General features: G+C 38.3%; 1 protein-coding gene across 1 annotated transcript in view; it reads left to right on the top strand.

Annotated features, from left to right (window-relative positions):
• Nucleotides 1-16333, top strand: part of SPAG16 (sperm associated antigen 16) — a 1176832-nt gene that overhangs the window by 792474 nt on the left and 368025 nt on the right. The window lies entirely within an intron of this gene.

The raw sequence follows: 16333 nt of genomic DNA, 5'->3' as shown, positions 1-16333 counted from the left end.
TCATCTGAAGAAACAGTGTAGTGGCCAGTTGCTTAGATAATTGATATTATATTCATGGTATCTGAGACGGAATGAACATTTTTCATTAAATCCTGTTGAAGATTAGAAATAATGTTGATAGTTTATATATTTAATACTATATAAGTTTATATATTCATATAACATATACACTTATATATTCATGTAATACACACAAACATACATATACATATACCATATAAGTACCCTTATTCTTATTATAGTAAATCAAGGTTCTATAGCTATATACTACTTAACTACACATAAATTTCTATTATTTTTCCCTGCTCTTTAGTCTCTAATTTTATATAGAGTAAGAATTATGATATATTATTATCCTATTTTCTGAGCAGAGGTGTGGTGGATTATTCTCCAAGGGTCTTCTTTTCTCTGTGTCTTTTATATCTCATGTCAACATTTTCTTGTTGTTTTCGAATTTCTTCCACAAAAATGTAATACAAAGAATATCATAATAGCAATCTTTACATATGCATAATTTTTAATTTACAAAGTACTAAGAACTGTTTCTATATTCTAAATACTCCAAGTAATATATTTTCTAAGTAATAAAATAATTTTGAGAAATGCTGCAAATGTCATGTTCATCTTTCTGTTCATAAAATACTATTCTCTCTGCTACCATGCTGTGATTTCTCCCAGTCAATAGAGCTGCTTATAGACACTCTCTGAAGTCACATCCACCCCTGGACAACTTGGTAGATGGCTTTTAAGAAACAAATGAAACATTATTTGGGGGAAGGTGGAACAATATGGAAGAAAATAATGCTTCATCCCTCATCCCACCCACAAGAACACAAAATTAACAAATATCTACACCAAAAAAAAGCCTTCATCAGAACCAAAAATCGGGTGAGCCTTCAGAGTACCTGATTTTAACTTCATACTGAAAGAGGCACTGAAAAGGATAGAAAAGACAATCTTGAATTGCCAGTGCCACCCCTCCCTCATCCCCCTGGCAGAGGCCACATGGGATGGAGAGAAAATTTTTGCACTTAAGAGAGGGAGAGTTCAACAATTGTGAGGCATTGCATTGAACTCAGTGCTGCCCTGTCACAGCAGAAAGCAAAACTGAACTGAACTCAGCTGATACCTGCCCTTGGAGGAAGTGTTTAAACCAGCCCTAGCCAAAGAGAAATTGCACATCCCAGTGGTTGGAATCTGAATTCTAGCAAGCCTTGACACTGTGGGCAGAAGTGCTCTGGGGCCCTAAATAAACTTGAAAGGTAGTCTAGAAAACAAGGACTGCAGCACCTAGGCAAGTCCTAGTGCTGAGTGGGCTCAGAGCCAGGGGACTTTGGTGGCACATTGATCTACTGAGACACCAGTCAGGGCGGTAAGGGAAAGCTTATGCAGCCCCTCCCCCAGCCCCAAGCTGCACAGCTTGTGCCCCAAAAGAGACCCTTTCCATCCACTTGAGGAGAGTAGAGGGAAGAGTAAAGAGAACTTTGTCTTGCATCTTAAATACCAGTTCTGCCACAGTAGGATAGGACACAATAAGAGTTGTGAGACCTCCTTTCCAGGCCCTAGCTCCTGGATGACATTTCTAGATATATCCTGGGCCATAAGGGAACCTGTTGCCTTAAAGAGAAGGACCCAGTCCTGGCAGGATCCATCACTGTTGATTAAAAAGCTCTTGGGCCGTGAATAATCAGGTTGTATGCCATGGGCCTTGGATGACACCCTGAGACTTGCTGGCTTTAGCTGAGACTTAGCACATTCCAAGTTGTGATAACTACGGGGAGAGCCTCTTGCTTGAGAAAGCAGAGGGAAATGTAAAGGCGGGGAGAGACTCTTGCTTGAGAAAGCAGAGGGAAATGTAAAGGGGACTTTGTCTTTCACCTTAGGTATCACCTTATCCCTGTGGGGTAAAGCACCAAGCAGGCTGTTTGTCCTGAATATTCTTGGGAATGCTCAATGGGTCAATGAAATGATTAAGAAGAAAATTTAAAATTTTCTAGAAACAATTGGTAATGAAAACACATCATACTAAAATTTGTGGGATACAGCAAAAGCAGTACTAAGAGGCAAGTTTATAGCTATAAGTGCTTACATCAAAAAAAAAGAAAAACTTCAGACAAATAACCTAACCTAGTTCTTAAAGAATGAGAAAAGTGAGAGCAAACCAAACCCAAAATTAGCAGAAAAGAAATAATAAAAATCAGAGCAAAAATAAATGAATATGAAATGAAGAAAGCAACACAAAAGATCAATGGAACAAAAAGACAGTTTTTTTTAAAGTTAAAATTGACATATTTTGAGCCAGACTAAGTAAAAAAGAGAAAAGACGCAAATAAATAAAATTAGAGTTGAAAAAGAGACACTATAACTGATGCCATAGAAATTCAAAGGATTATCAGCAGCCACTACAAGCAATTATATGCCAATAAATTGGAAAACCTAGAAAAAAATGGATAAGTGACTTGACACATACAGCCTACCAAGATTGAACCATGAAGAAATCCAAAACCTAAACAGACCAATAACAAGTAATGAGATCAAAGTTGTAATAAAAACTCTCCCAGCAAAGAAAAGTCCAGGACTCAATGGCTTCACTGATAAATTCTACTAAACTTTTAAGAAAGAAATAATATCAATCCTACTCAAACTATTTCCAAAAATATATGAAGATGGAATACTTCCAAACTCATTCTATGAGATCAGTACTATCCTGATACCAAAACCAGACAAAGACACATCAAAAGAGGAAAGTACAAGTCAATGTCACTGGTGAATATTGATGCAAAAATCCTCAACCAAATGTTAGCAGATTGAATTAAACAATACCTTGAAAAGATTATTCCTCATGACCAAGTAGGATTTGTTCCAGGAATGCAAGGATGGTCTAACATACACAGATCAATCAGTGTGATACACATCAACAGAATGATACCGAATGGAGGAAAACTGAAAGCTTTTCCTCTAAAATGAGGAACATTTTAGAGGATGCCTACTACACCACTGTTATTCATCATAGTGCTGGAAGTCCTAGCTAGAGCAATCAGACAAGAGAAAGAAATAAAGAATATCCAAAATGGAAAGGAAGAAGTCAAATTATCCTTGTTTGCAGATGATATGATCTTATATTTGGAAATACCTGAAGACTTCACAAGAAAACTATTAAAACTTATAAACAAATTTAGTAAGTTGCAGGATAAAAAATTAACATACAAAATTTGGTACCATTTCTATATGTCAAAAGCAAACAATCTGAAAAAAAAATTTAGCAATCCCATTTACATTATTTACAAATAAAATAATAACCTAAGAATTAACAAAAAAAGTGAAAGATCTCTTAAATGAAAACTATAAAAAATTGATACAAGAATTTGAAGAGAATGCCAAAAATGGAAAGATATTCCATGTTCATGGATTGAAAGAATCAATATTGTTAAAATGTCCATACTACCCAAAACAATCTAGAGATTCAATGCAATCCTTATAAAAATGCCAATGAAGTTCTTCACAGAAATAGAAAAAAAAAAGTCCTAAAATTCATATGGAACCGCAAAAGACCTAGAATATCCAAAGCTATTCTAAGTAAAAAAGAACAAAACTGGAGGAATCACATTACCTGACTTCAAATTATATTCCAGAGCTTTGGTTAATCATCACCAAAGCAACATGGTACTGGCATAAAAACAGGCACATAGACCAATGGAACAGAATAGAGAACCCAGAAACAAATCCATACACCTACAGTGGACTCATTTTTGACAAAAGTGCTGCGAACATACACTGGGGGGAAAAAAATCTTTTCAATAAATGGTGTTGGAAAAACAGGATATCCATATGCAGAAGAATGAAACTAGACCCTCTCTCTCCCCATACACAGAAATCAAATCAAAATGGATTAAAGACTTAAATATAAGACCTCAAACAATGAAACTACTACAATAAAACATTGGTGAAAATCCCCAGGACATTGATCTGGGCAAAGATTTCTTGAGCAATACCCTACAAGCAAAGGCAACTGAAGCAAACATGGACAAACAGGAACAGATCATATTGAAAGCTTCTGCCCAGCATAGTAAATCATCAACAAAGTAAAGAGACAACCCACAGAATGGGAGAAAATACTTGCAATCTACATGTCTGATAAGGTATTGGTAACTAGAATATATAAGGAGCTCAAAGAACTCTATACAAAAAATTATAATACTCTGATTTAAAAAATGGGCAAAAAACCTGAATAGACAGGAGGAGACATACAAATGGCAAACAGGTGTATGAAAAGTGCTCAGCATCATTGATCTTCAGAGAACTGCAAATCCATGCTACAATGAGCTATCATGTCACCCCAATTAAAATGGCTTTTATCCAAAAGTCAGGTAATAACAAATACTGGTAAGGATGTGGAGAAAGGGAACCTTCCTCATACACTGTTGATGGTAATGTAAATTAATACAACCACTGTGGAGAACAGTTTGGAAGTTCCTCAGAAAACTGAAAATAGAGCTATCATAAGATCTAGCAGTCCCATGCCTAGATATATACTCCAAAGAAAGGAAATCAGTATATAGAAGAGATTCCTGCACTCCCATGTTTATTGCAGCACTATTTATGATAGGCAAGGTTTGGAAGCAACCTAAGTGTCCATCAACACTTAGGTTATCAACAGATGACTGGACAAAGAAAATGTGGTACAGTTACACAATAGAATATTATTCAGCTATTAAAAAAATGTGATCTTCTCACTTGCAAGAACATGGATGACACTGGAGGTCATTATGTTAAGTGAAATATGCCAGGCACACAAAGACAAACTTTGCATGTTCTCACTTATTTGTAGAAGCTAAAAATTAAAACAGTTGAACTCATGGAGATAAAGAGTAGAAGGATGATTACCAGAGACTGGGAATGGGGTAGTAGATGGGTGACAGGGGGAAGTGGGGATGATTAATGGACACAAAATATAGAAAGAATGAATAAGACCTAGTATTTGCTAACACAACAGGGTGACTATAATAAAAATTATTTAATTATACACCATAAAATAGCTGAAAGAGTATAATTGAATGGTTTATAACACAAAGAATAAATGCTTGACGTGATAGATACCCTAATGTGATTATTACACATTGCATGCCTGTATCAAAATATCTCATGTAACTCATAAATATATACACATATGTACCCACACAAATTAAAAAGGAAACAAAAAATCTTATTATTCCATATTGGTGAAATGTAAGGATAATTTAGTAGTTTAGACATCTCCCCTCCCTGCCCTTCCCTGCCCTGCCCTCCCCTCCCCTCCCCTCCTCCTCCTCCCCTCCCCTCCCCTCCCCTCCTCTCCTCCCCGCCTCTCCTCCCCGCCTCTCCTCCCCTCCTCTCCTCCCCTCCTCTCCTCCCCTCCTCTCCTCCCCTCCTCTCCCCTCCCTTCCCTTCCCATCCCCTTCCCTTCACTTTCTGTTTTTTGTTTTGTTTTGTTTTTTTGTTTTTTTGTTTTTTCAGGGTCTCTCCGTTGCCCAGGCTGGAGTGAAGTGGTACAACCATAGCTCACTGCAGCCTTGAACTCATGGGCTCAAGCAATCCTCCTGCCTCAGCCTCCCAAGTAGCTAGGACTACAGGCATGCACCATCATGCCTAGCTAATTTTTAAATATTTTCTAGAGATGAGGTCTGCTGTGTCTCCCAGGCTGGTCTCAAATAGTTTAGACATTTTCCAAAGTGAAAATGTGCTTATAGCAATCTGAAAATGCTTATCTCAATTGACTGAAAAGGAACAGTTAAGAAATTAAATGAAGCTTTGTTATATTAAAGGAAGTCTTGATCTTGATCACATGAACCGAAGCACCTCTCCTTTTCCGTCAATATTTGACTTTTAAAATCTGGATTACCCAGACTATAAGCATGAGAGTTGCTTTTTAAAAACTGTCATGCTCTCTGACTTGCAATAATCTCTTGAGCTTTGTTTCAGAAGTGACAGCACTATTTTGGAGAAAATTTTATTTTCTGGAAAAATGAAGTGATTTTTCTAGTTACATATATTTCATTGTAAATATATTTCTAGTGCTAGTTGATGGAAGGAGTTTCTGTTGATATAAATTGTGAACTTCAAAATACATGTTTATAAATAAATGTTTTCCATCATATCATATAGTATTATTTTTCTAGTATGTCTCAAAATCATATTTGTGGTTGTACATTCAGTAGGCTCCATGGCAGAGCTGGGGACCAGTGGGCTGCCCCACAGCCATTGTAAGTTTATTGTGAGAAAGCTAGAGGCAGCCCTGGGGACTCCTGTGAGGAGGATCTCAGGAGGTCAGCATTAGGCCAACCTGAAAATAATTTTTGATGGGAAGTTATATATTACATCACAAATTAAAGGGTTAAAGAAACTTTAAAATAAAATTATACCTTCTTATACATTTTATAGAAACGTCATTTGAAAAATACAAAAGAGATATAACATATGTTCTGAAACAGAGTTTCTGGAAATAGTTTTTGGAAAAGAAGAATATGTAACAGTTAGATTTTATTGGTATATTTTATTTCTTTCAGTGAGAGCTTTTATTTGAAAGGTGTCTTGATTTCTACAACTTTGGATACAATCAACACAGCTGGTGTAGTCCCATTAGAGGGCATATTAAGAATACCCAGCAATGAGCTCCTGTTAGTAGGAGGAGGCAAGAAGTGAAGCCATACAGAAAAAACTACCTCTCTTAGGGACAATGTGGTAATCTCAATCATGAAGATCAAGAAGTGAAGGAAAGTCTAACCCAACTATTCTTTAGCTACAGAATCAGCTAATGAAGTTATGTTTAATCCAGAGTCCTGGGCCCCAGCTAAAAAAAAAAAAGGAAAAAAAAAATCAGTTTATCTTGAGGATCCCAGGACTGCATATTTTAACAAGTATCCCGAGCCAATTAAGCTGATTCTCTGAACATGCTTTGAGAAACATTGGCCCTTTCTGTATCAGCATCAACATCTAAGTGGTCTGATCTGAGCAACTCAGGCAGAACACAGCAGAAGAGCTTCAAGTCGCTATTCTTGTCCATGAGCTTAATGTAATTCATATTACTTAAGTAATTAATGTTATTCATGACATCAGAGAACAGAATTGGGACTCTCTTTAAGTTTCATAGAAAATTAGAAAGCAATGTATGTACTCCATATATGTGTATATACATATATGTATGTATTATGTATTTTAAAAAGCCCATATGATTGCCTGTTTATCATTGCAACAAATCAAAATTCATTCCAGATCTATATACAGTCAGTCCTTTGTGTCCATAGGTTCCCCAGCCTCCCATCTTCTTTGTCCCTCTCTGTCACCAGACTATTTCTTCTCCTGAGTTATCAGACTAAATTCTTTTCCTACGAAAATCATTTCGACTTTGAAAAAAAAGATCAGCCTGGAAAAGAGATTATAGGGTGTGAGCCAAACCATGACAGTCCCTGGTAGAACACTCTTGCACATGTTTCACTCTCCAACATTATCGTTGAGTAGACTCACAATGCCGAAGGATAAGCTCTGCCAGGAACGTGGGGTTGCTTGTTTCCCTGAAGAATAGTTATGACTATATTTTTTGAAACATACAATCATAGCAGTGACTTAACCTTTAATATTGATGACATAATGGTTATGTTTTAATTAAGCTCTAAGAATATTTCTGGCAATTTAGTATCACCTCTCCTGTGGCCTACACCCAGAAGTTACCCTTTCAAGGACAATGTACAAAATGATTCTGCTAATGCTAGTGTTTTACATGCCAGTCTCTTACTCAGCTCATGGTGTTTTTCTTTTTTTTTCCTCCTAAAAATACTTGATAGTAAAGGAATCACATCTCAAAAAGAAAAGGCATTTATTAAACTGAGGGTAGAAATAAGAAGACCAAAAGGAATTGCCAAGAAAAGCTTTTACTAATGCCTCACCTGAGGAATCTTTGCAGAAGCTTATGAATGAGGAAAGGGCCAGATTTAGGGAACTCTAATAATTGCCTATGGAGAGCAAAGCTGTATTAAGCTCATTTGCTTTTTGATTTGCTATTTTCCTCCCCATCTTATTCACTTCAAAGTTTGTATTTTCTTTTTTCTTAGAGTGCTAACTTTCATGTTGCTTTTCTAAATTATATACTACTCCTGCTGTCATATTTAATTAGGCCTTTTCTAGTGATACTTACAATAGTGTAAAATCTCAAGATACAACTTTTCTTGCTCCTAGAGTAGGTGAGCCACAAATGAGAAGTTCAGATAGATGCAGTTGAACAGAGTCAGCAAGAATACTGACATACCCATGAGAAATCTGCCTTCCGGGTCTGACAGATGACACCTTTGCAGTGATCAGCCTTAAGGGCTGATCTGCATTACTAACATTTCCTTGGTAATCTGATGTCACAGTTGTAAGCAGCTCAATATTATAGGGTTTTTATCTTACATCATTAGACGTACTTCATAAATTTTGCCCAAGAGACAGACTTGGCTTTTACATATTTCTGTTTATTTAATGAAAAATAGATTTCCCTTTTTTCTTCCTATATGAATTGTAATATGGCATACTAATAGATATTGAATAGAAAATACTTGTATCATATTTTCAAACATTTGAATGTGCTATATAAGCTCTATTTATGTCAAGTAGGACAATGATTTTATTTACTTTTTCAATTATTATGACATCATTTTTATTGGTAGGACTATTTTTGCATGGAGTAGAAAAGGGCAGCTAATTTAAAAAGCTTCTTACAATGGAAACTTTGTCATTGTTCTCCACCTAGTACCTATTATAATTTTTCATAAAATAAATTGAATTAACCGGACAAGGAGCTCGGTGACCCAAATTTTATTTCAGTAGTCTTTTGACCTTTGTTCACAGTTACACAGCTTCCAACTTTTTCTGGTTTAACTCAGTGTGCAGCACAGGGTTACAAAGGAAAAAGGCACCTTGCCCCTGGGGCACAACCAATTCATTTCCAGATAATTCATACCTGCAAAACTCTGACTTGCCTGCACCAGCCACAGACTCCATTGTTGATTGCAGTGTTGCAGATGAATTATCTGGAGTCAAGATCCAGTCCGTATCTCCCAGACATAGTTTTGGAGAATTATTTTCCCTTTATATCATATATTATAAGAATAATAATCAGGAAAAGCTATTTTTAAAATACTAAACTGAAAAATTTCTCTGCCACTTTTCATTGCATTTTGGTTCCACCTGTATATACTGATATCCAATCTCAATGTGAGACTGATTTTTCTTCTCGTGCTTCCCCTCTGTTTGCTCCTTACAGCAAAGTTCCATCAAAAAAATGAATATTAAATGAACTTAAAAGGGACAAAAAAAGGGAAACTTCATAACTTACTGATTTTCTATAAAACATCCTTCATTTCCTAGCAATGCAGTTGAGGTGCGTTAGAGGAAGACAAGAAGGCAAAAACTGAAAGCGTCTTCCCTAGAAATGACAGAATCTTTTCTGCCTACATTCAACTTGAGTAGGTCTTAATGATTTTATTCTGTTTTAGACTACAACTCAAATATTTTATAGAGTTTGCATGGGGCCAAAAATTGATTTAAGATGTGAACATTAGCCCTGTTGACAAATCTAAGAGAAGTGAGGTTATTTTACCTGGAGAAGACAAGGGAGGCATACAATTCAAGCATGGAAAGGGCAGTGTATAGAATGTGGACAACAGCTATTCCATTTGAACCTGACATTCACATTTAATTCCATTTGAGCTAAAATTAAATTTAGTTTTAATTCATAAGAGGAGAAATTTGGAATTTATATTAAATGTTCTTAACTAGATCAAAACAAAGAAAAATGAAAATTAAACATTCTTCAGTTATAATTAAGAACTAAGATTGTCTTTGCTTAATAAGGCCTGAAAGCAATGACATGTTATAGATGAGACTGAGTATGACTGTGTGCTTAGTACTTACCATATCTCAGACCCTTTGAAGCAGGAGTAGGCCTCTAGAAAAGTATGAGAACTTCTGTGTAGTCTCACTGCTTTTTATGTATAGCAGAGAAGTACAAAGCAAAAGAAACCTTCCCCCAGAAAAACCCCTGGAATACAACCAATTCACTTAACAGATAATTCATACCTAGAAAAATGATTTGGTGGCACCAAAGACTCCAATGCTAATTTCAAAGTTGTACACAAATGATCAGTAGTCAAGGTCCAGGCTAACACAACTTTGCCTATGGAATGATCGCAGCAGTACAAGTGATGAAACAGAAGCAGAAAGAAGTAGCTTGACCAGACTCACACAGCCAGTAAGTTAGATCCAGGTTAGATGAGAATCTGTCTATTCATGCCAAAGCTTATATTCTTTCCATTATTTCACGATATATACCTAAGTGAAGTTTAAAAGTCCTTTGCAAACTCTGGATTCTACTAATACATGTCACTAATGATAGATAAGAATATTTTAGTTTTGTTTTATGTGCTAAGTGGAATTCAAGGTTAATAATAGAACAATGAAATAACGTTCTCATTTCCTTGCCTCCTTTTTTTTTTTTTTTTTTTTTTTTTTTTTTAAGATGGATTCTCCCTTTTGTTGCCCTGGACGGAGTCTCCCTTTTGTTGCTGGAGTGCAGTGGCACAATATTGGCCCACTGAAACCTCTGCCTCCCGGGTTCAAGCAGTTCTCCTGCCTCAGCCTCCCAAGTAGCTGGGATTACAGGTGCCTGCCACCACACCTGACTAATTTTTCTATTTGTAGTATAGACGGGGTTTTACCGTGTTGGCCAGACTGGTCTCTAACTCCTGACCTCAGGTGATCCGCCTGCCTCAGCCTCCCAAAGTGCTGGGATTACAGACGTGAGCCACTGTGCCCAGCCCTCACTTCCCCGTCTTTAAATTCTAAAACCCTATATCTCCTTATGGCTAAATATAAAATAACAATTAAAATCTCAGAGAGAGTTCATAATTCAAGGTTTTATTTATCCAATTGTTTTTATCAGAAGTTCTTAAAGTGTTTTTTATAGAGCTCTAAAGAGTATAAAAGACAATATATGAGAATAAAATACTTCCTTTGCAAAATTCAATATATTTTTGAGGCCTAACAGACCCCAATGAAGAAAATATCCACCAAGGGGGGCGGAGCAAGATGGCCGAATAGGAACAGCTCCAGTCTCCAACTCCCAGCGCGAGCGACACAGAAGACCGGTGGTGATTTCTGCATTTTCAACTGAGGTACTGGGTTCATCTCACTGGGGAGTGCCGGACGATCGGTGCTGGTCAGCTGCTGCAGCCCGACCAGCGAGAGCTGAAGCAGGGCGAGGCATTGCCTCACCTGGGAAGCGCAAGGGGGAAGGGAATCCCTTTTCCTAGCCAGGGGAACTGAGACACACAACACCTGGAAAATCGGGTAACTCCCACCCCAATACTGCGCTTTAAGCAAACAGGCACACCAGGAGATCATAGCCCACACCTGGCCGGGAGGGTCCCACACCCACGGAGCCTCCCTCATTGCTAGCACAGCAGTCTGTGATCTACCAGCAAGGCAGCAGCGAGGCTGGGGGAGGGGCGCCCGCCATTGTTGAGGCGTAAGTAGGTAAACAAAGCTGCTGGGAAGCTCGAACTGGGTGGAGCTCACAGCAGCTCAAGGAAACCTGCCTGTCTCTGTAGACTCCACCTCTGGGGACAGGGCAATAACAAACGCAGCCGAAACCTCTGCAGACACAAACGACTCTGTCTGACAGCTTTGAAGAGAGCAGTGGATCTCCCAACACGGAGGTTGAGATCTGAGAAGGGACAGACTGCCTGCTCAAGTGGGTCCCTGACCCCTGAGTAGCCTAACTGGGAGACATCCCCCACTAGGGGCAGTCTGACACCCCACACCTCACAGGGTGGAGTACACCCCTGAGAGGAAGCTTCCAAAGCAAGAATCAGACAGGTACACTCGCTGTTCAGAAATATTCTATCTTCTGCAGCCTCTGCTGCTGATACCCAGGCAAACAGGGTCTGGAGTGGACCTCAAGCCATCTCCAACAGACCTACAGCTGAGGGTCCTGACTGTTAGAAGGAAAACTATCAAACAGGAAGGACACCTACACCAAAACCCCATCAGTACATCACCATCATCAAAGACCAGAGGCAGATAAAACCACAAAGATGGGGAAAAAGCAGGGCAGAAAAACTGGAAATTCAAAAAATAAGAGTGCATTTCCCCCGGCAAAGGAGCGCAGCTTATCGCCAGCAACAGATCAAAGCTGGACGGAGAATGACTTTGACGAGATGAGAGAAGAAGGCTTCAGTCCATCAAATTTCTCAGAGCTAAAGGAGGAATTACGTACCCAGCGCAAAGAAACTGAAAATCTTGAAAAAAAAGTGGAAGAATTGATGGCTAGAGTAATTAATGCAGAGAAGGTCCTAAACGAAATGAAAGAGATGAAAACCATGACACGAGAAATACGTGACAAATGCACAAGCTTCAGTAACCGACTCGATCAACTGGAAGAAAGAGTATCTGCGATTGAGGATCAAATGAATGAAATGAAGCGAGAAGAGAAACCAAAAGAAAAAAGAAGAAAAAGTAATGAACAAAGCCTGCAAGAAGTATGGGATTATGTAAAAAAAGACCAAATCTACGTCTGATTGGGGTGCCTGAAAGTGAGGGGGAAAATGGAACCAAGTTGGAAAACACTCTTCAGGATATCATCCAGGAGAACTTCCCCAACCTAGTAGGGCAGGCCAACATTCAAATCCAGGAAATACAGAGAACGCCACAAAGATACTCCTCGAGAAGAGCAACTCCAAGACACATAATTGCCAGATTCACCAAAGTTGAAATGAAGGAAAAAATCTTAAGGGCAGCCAGAGAGAAAGGTCGGGTTACCCACAAAGGGAAGCCCATCAGACTAACAGCAGATCTCTCGGCAGAAACTCTCCAAGCCAGAAGAGAGTGGGGGCCAATATTCAACATTCTTAAAGAAAAGAATTTTAAACCCAGAATTTCATATCCAGCCAAACTAAGTTTCATAAGTGAAGGAGAAATAAAATCCTTTACAGATAAGCAAATGCTTAGAGATTTTGTCACCACTAGGCCTGCCTTACAAGAGACCCTGAAGGAAGCACTCAACATGGAGGAAAGGAACAACCGGTACCAGCCATTGCAAAAACATGCCAAAATGTAAAGACCATCGAGGCTAGGAAGAAACTGCATCAACTAACGAGCAAAATAACCAGTTAATATCATAATGGCAGGATCAAGTTCACACATAACAATCTTAACCTTAAATGTAAATGGACTAAATGCTCCAATTAAAAGACACAGACTGGAAAACTGGATAAAGAGTCAAGACCCATCAGTCTGCTGTATTCAGGAGACCCATCTCACATGCAGAGACATACATAGGCTCAAAATAAAGGGATGGAGGAAGATTTACCAAGCAAATGGAGAACAGAAAAAAGCGGGGGTTGCAATACTAGTCTCTGATAAAACAGACTTTAAACCATCAAAGATCAAAAGAGACAAAGAAGGCCATTACATAATGGTAAAAGGATCAATTCAACAGGAAGAGCTAACTATCCTAAATATATATGCACCCAATACAGGAGCACCCAGATTCATAAAGCAAGTCCTTAGAGACTTACAAAGAGACTTAGACTCCCATACAATAATAATGGGAGACTTCAACACTCCACTGTCAACATTAGACAGATCAACGAGACAGAAAGTTAACAAGGATATCCAGGAATTGAACTCATCTCTGCAGCAAGCAGACCTAATAGACATCTATAGAACTCTCCACCCCAAATCAACAGAATATACATTCTTCTCAGCACCACATCGTACTTACTCCAAAATCGACCACGTAATTGGAAGTGAAGCACTCCTCAGCAAATGTACAAGAACAGAAATTATAACAAACTGTCTCTCAGACCACAGTGCAATCAAACTAGAACTCAGGACTAAGAAACTCAATCATAACCGCTCAACTACATGGAAACTGAACAACCTGCTCCTGAATGACTACTGGGTACATAACGAAATGAAGGCAGAAATAAAGATGTTCTTTGAAACCAATGAGAACAAAGATACAACATACCAGAATCTCTGGGACACATTTAAAGCAGTGTGTAGAGGGAAATTTATAGCACTAAATGCCCACAAGAGAAAGCAGGAAAGATCTAAAATTGACACTCTAACATCGCAATTAAAAGAACTAGAGAAGCAAGAGCAAACACATTCGAAAGCTAGCAGAAGGCAAGAAATAACTAAGATCAGAGCAGAACTGAAGGAGATAGAGACACAAAAAACTCTCCAAAAAATCAATGAATCCAGGAGTTGGTTTTTTGAAAAGATCAACAAAATTGACAGACCACTAGCCAGACTAATAAAGAAGAAAAGAGAGAAGAATCAAATCGACGCAATTAAAAATGATAAAGGGGATATCACCACCGACCCCACAGAAATACACACTACCATCAGAGAATACTATAAACACCTCTACGCAAATAAACTGGAAAATCTAGAAGAAATGGATAATTTCCTGGACACTTACACTCTTCCAAGACTAAACCAGGAAGAAGTTGAATCCCTGAATAGACCCATAGCAGGCTCTGAAATTGAGGCAATAATTAATAGCCTACCAACCAAAAAAAGTCCAGGACCAGATGGATTCACAGCTGAATTCTACCAGAGGTACAAGGAGGAGTTGGTACCATTCTTTCTGAAACTATTCCAATCAATAGAAAAAGAGGGAATCCTCCCTAACTCATTTTATGAGGCCAAAATCATCCTGATACCAAAGCCTGGCAGAGACACAACAAAAAAAGAGAATTTTAGACCAATATCCCTGATGAACATCGATGCAAAAATCTTCAATAAAATACTGGCAAACTGGATTCAGCAGCACATCAAAAAGCTTATCCACCATGATCAAGTGGGCTTCATCCCTGGGATGCAAGGCTGGTTCAACATTCGCAAATCAATAAACATAATCCAGCATATAAACAGAACCAAAGACAAGAACCACATGATTATCTCAATAGATGCAGAAAAGGCTTTTGACAAAATTCAACAGCCCTTCATGCTAAAAACGCTCAATAAATTCGGTATTGAGGGAACGTACCTCAAAATAATAAGAGCTATTTATGACAAACCCACAGCCAATATCATAATGAATGGGCAAAAACTGGAAAAATTCCCTTTGAAAACTGGCACAAGACAGGGATGCCCTCTCTCACCACTCCTATTCAACATAGTGTTGGAAGTTCTGGCTAGGGCAATTAGGCAAGAGAAAGAAATCAAGGGTATTCAGTTAGGAAAAGAAGAAGTCAAATTGTCCCTGTTTGCAGATGACATGATTGTATATTTAGAAAACCCCATTGTCTCAGCCCAAAATCTCCTTAAGCTGATAAGCAACTTCAGCAAAGTCTCAGGACACAAAATTAATGTGCAAAAATCACAAGCATTCTTATACACCAGTAACAGACAAACAGAGAGCCAAATCAGGAATGAACTTCCATTCACAATCGCTTCAAAGAGAATAAAATACCTAGGAATCCAACTTACAAGGGATGTAAAGGACCTCTTCAAGGAGAACTACAAACCACTGCTCAGTGAAATCAAAGAGGACACAAACAAATGGAAGAACATACCATGCTCATGGATAGGAAGAATCAATATCGTGAAAATGGCCATACTGCCCAAGGTAATTTATAGATTCAATGCCATCCCCATCAAGCTACCAATGAGTTTCTTCACAGAATTGGAAAAAACTGCTTTAAAGTTCATATGGAACCAAAAAAGAGCCCGCATCTCCAAGACAATCCTACGTCAAAAGAACAAAGCTGGAGGCATCACGCTACCTGACTTCAAACTATACTACAAGGCTACAGTAACCAAAACAGCATGGTACTGGTACCGAAACAGAGATATAGACCAATGGAACAGAACAGAGTCCTCAGAAATAATACCACACATCTACAGCCATCTGATCTTTGACAAACCTGAGAGAAACAAGAAATGGGGAAAGGATTCCCTATTTAATAAATGGTGCTGGGAAAATTGGCTAGCCATATGTAGAAAGCTGAAACTGGATCCTTTCCTTACTCCTTATACGAAAATTAATTCAAGATGGATTAGAGACTTAAATGTTAGACCTAATACCATAAAAATCCTAGAGGAAAACCTAGGTAGTACCATTCAGGACATAGGCATGGGCAAAGACTTCATGTCTAAAACACCAAAAGCAACGGCAGCAAAAGCCAAAATTGACAAATGGGATCTCATTAAACTAAAGAGCTTCTGCACAGCAAAAGAAACTACCATCAGAGTGAACAGGCAACCTACAGAATGGGAGAAAAGTTTTGCAATCTACTCATCTGACAAAGGG

Source organism: Macaca thibetana, chromosome 12, assembly GCF_024542745.1.
Source record: "Macaca thibetana thibetana isolate TM-01 chromosome 12, ASM2454274v1, whole genome shotgun sequence".
Lineage (NCBI taxonomy): Eukaryota > Metazoa > Chordata > Mammalia > Primates > Cercopithecidae > Macaca > Macaca thibetana.
Note: the sequence above shows the minus strand (reverse complement) of the source record. Positions and strands in the feature narration are given on the sequence as shown.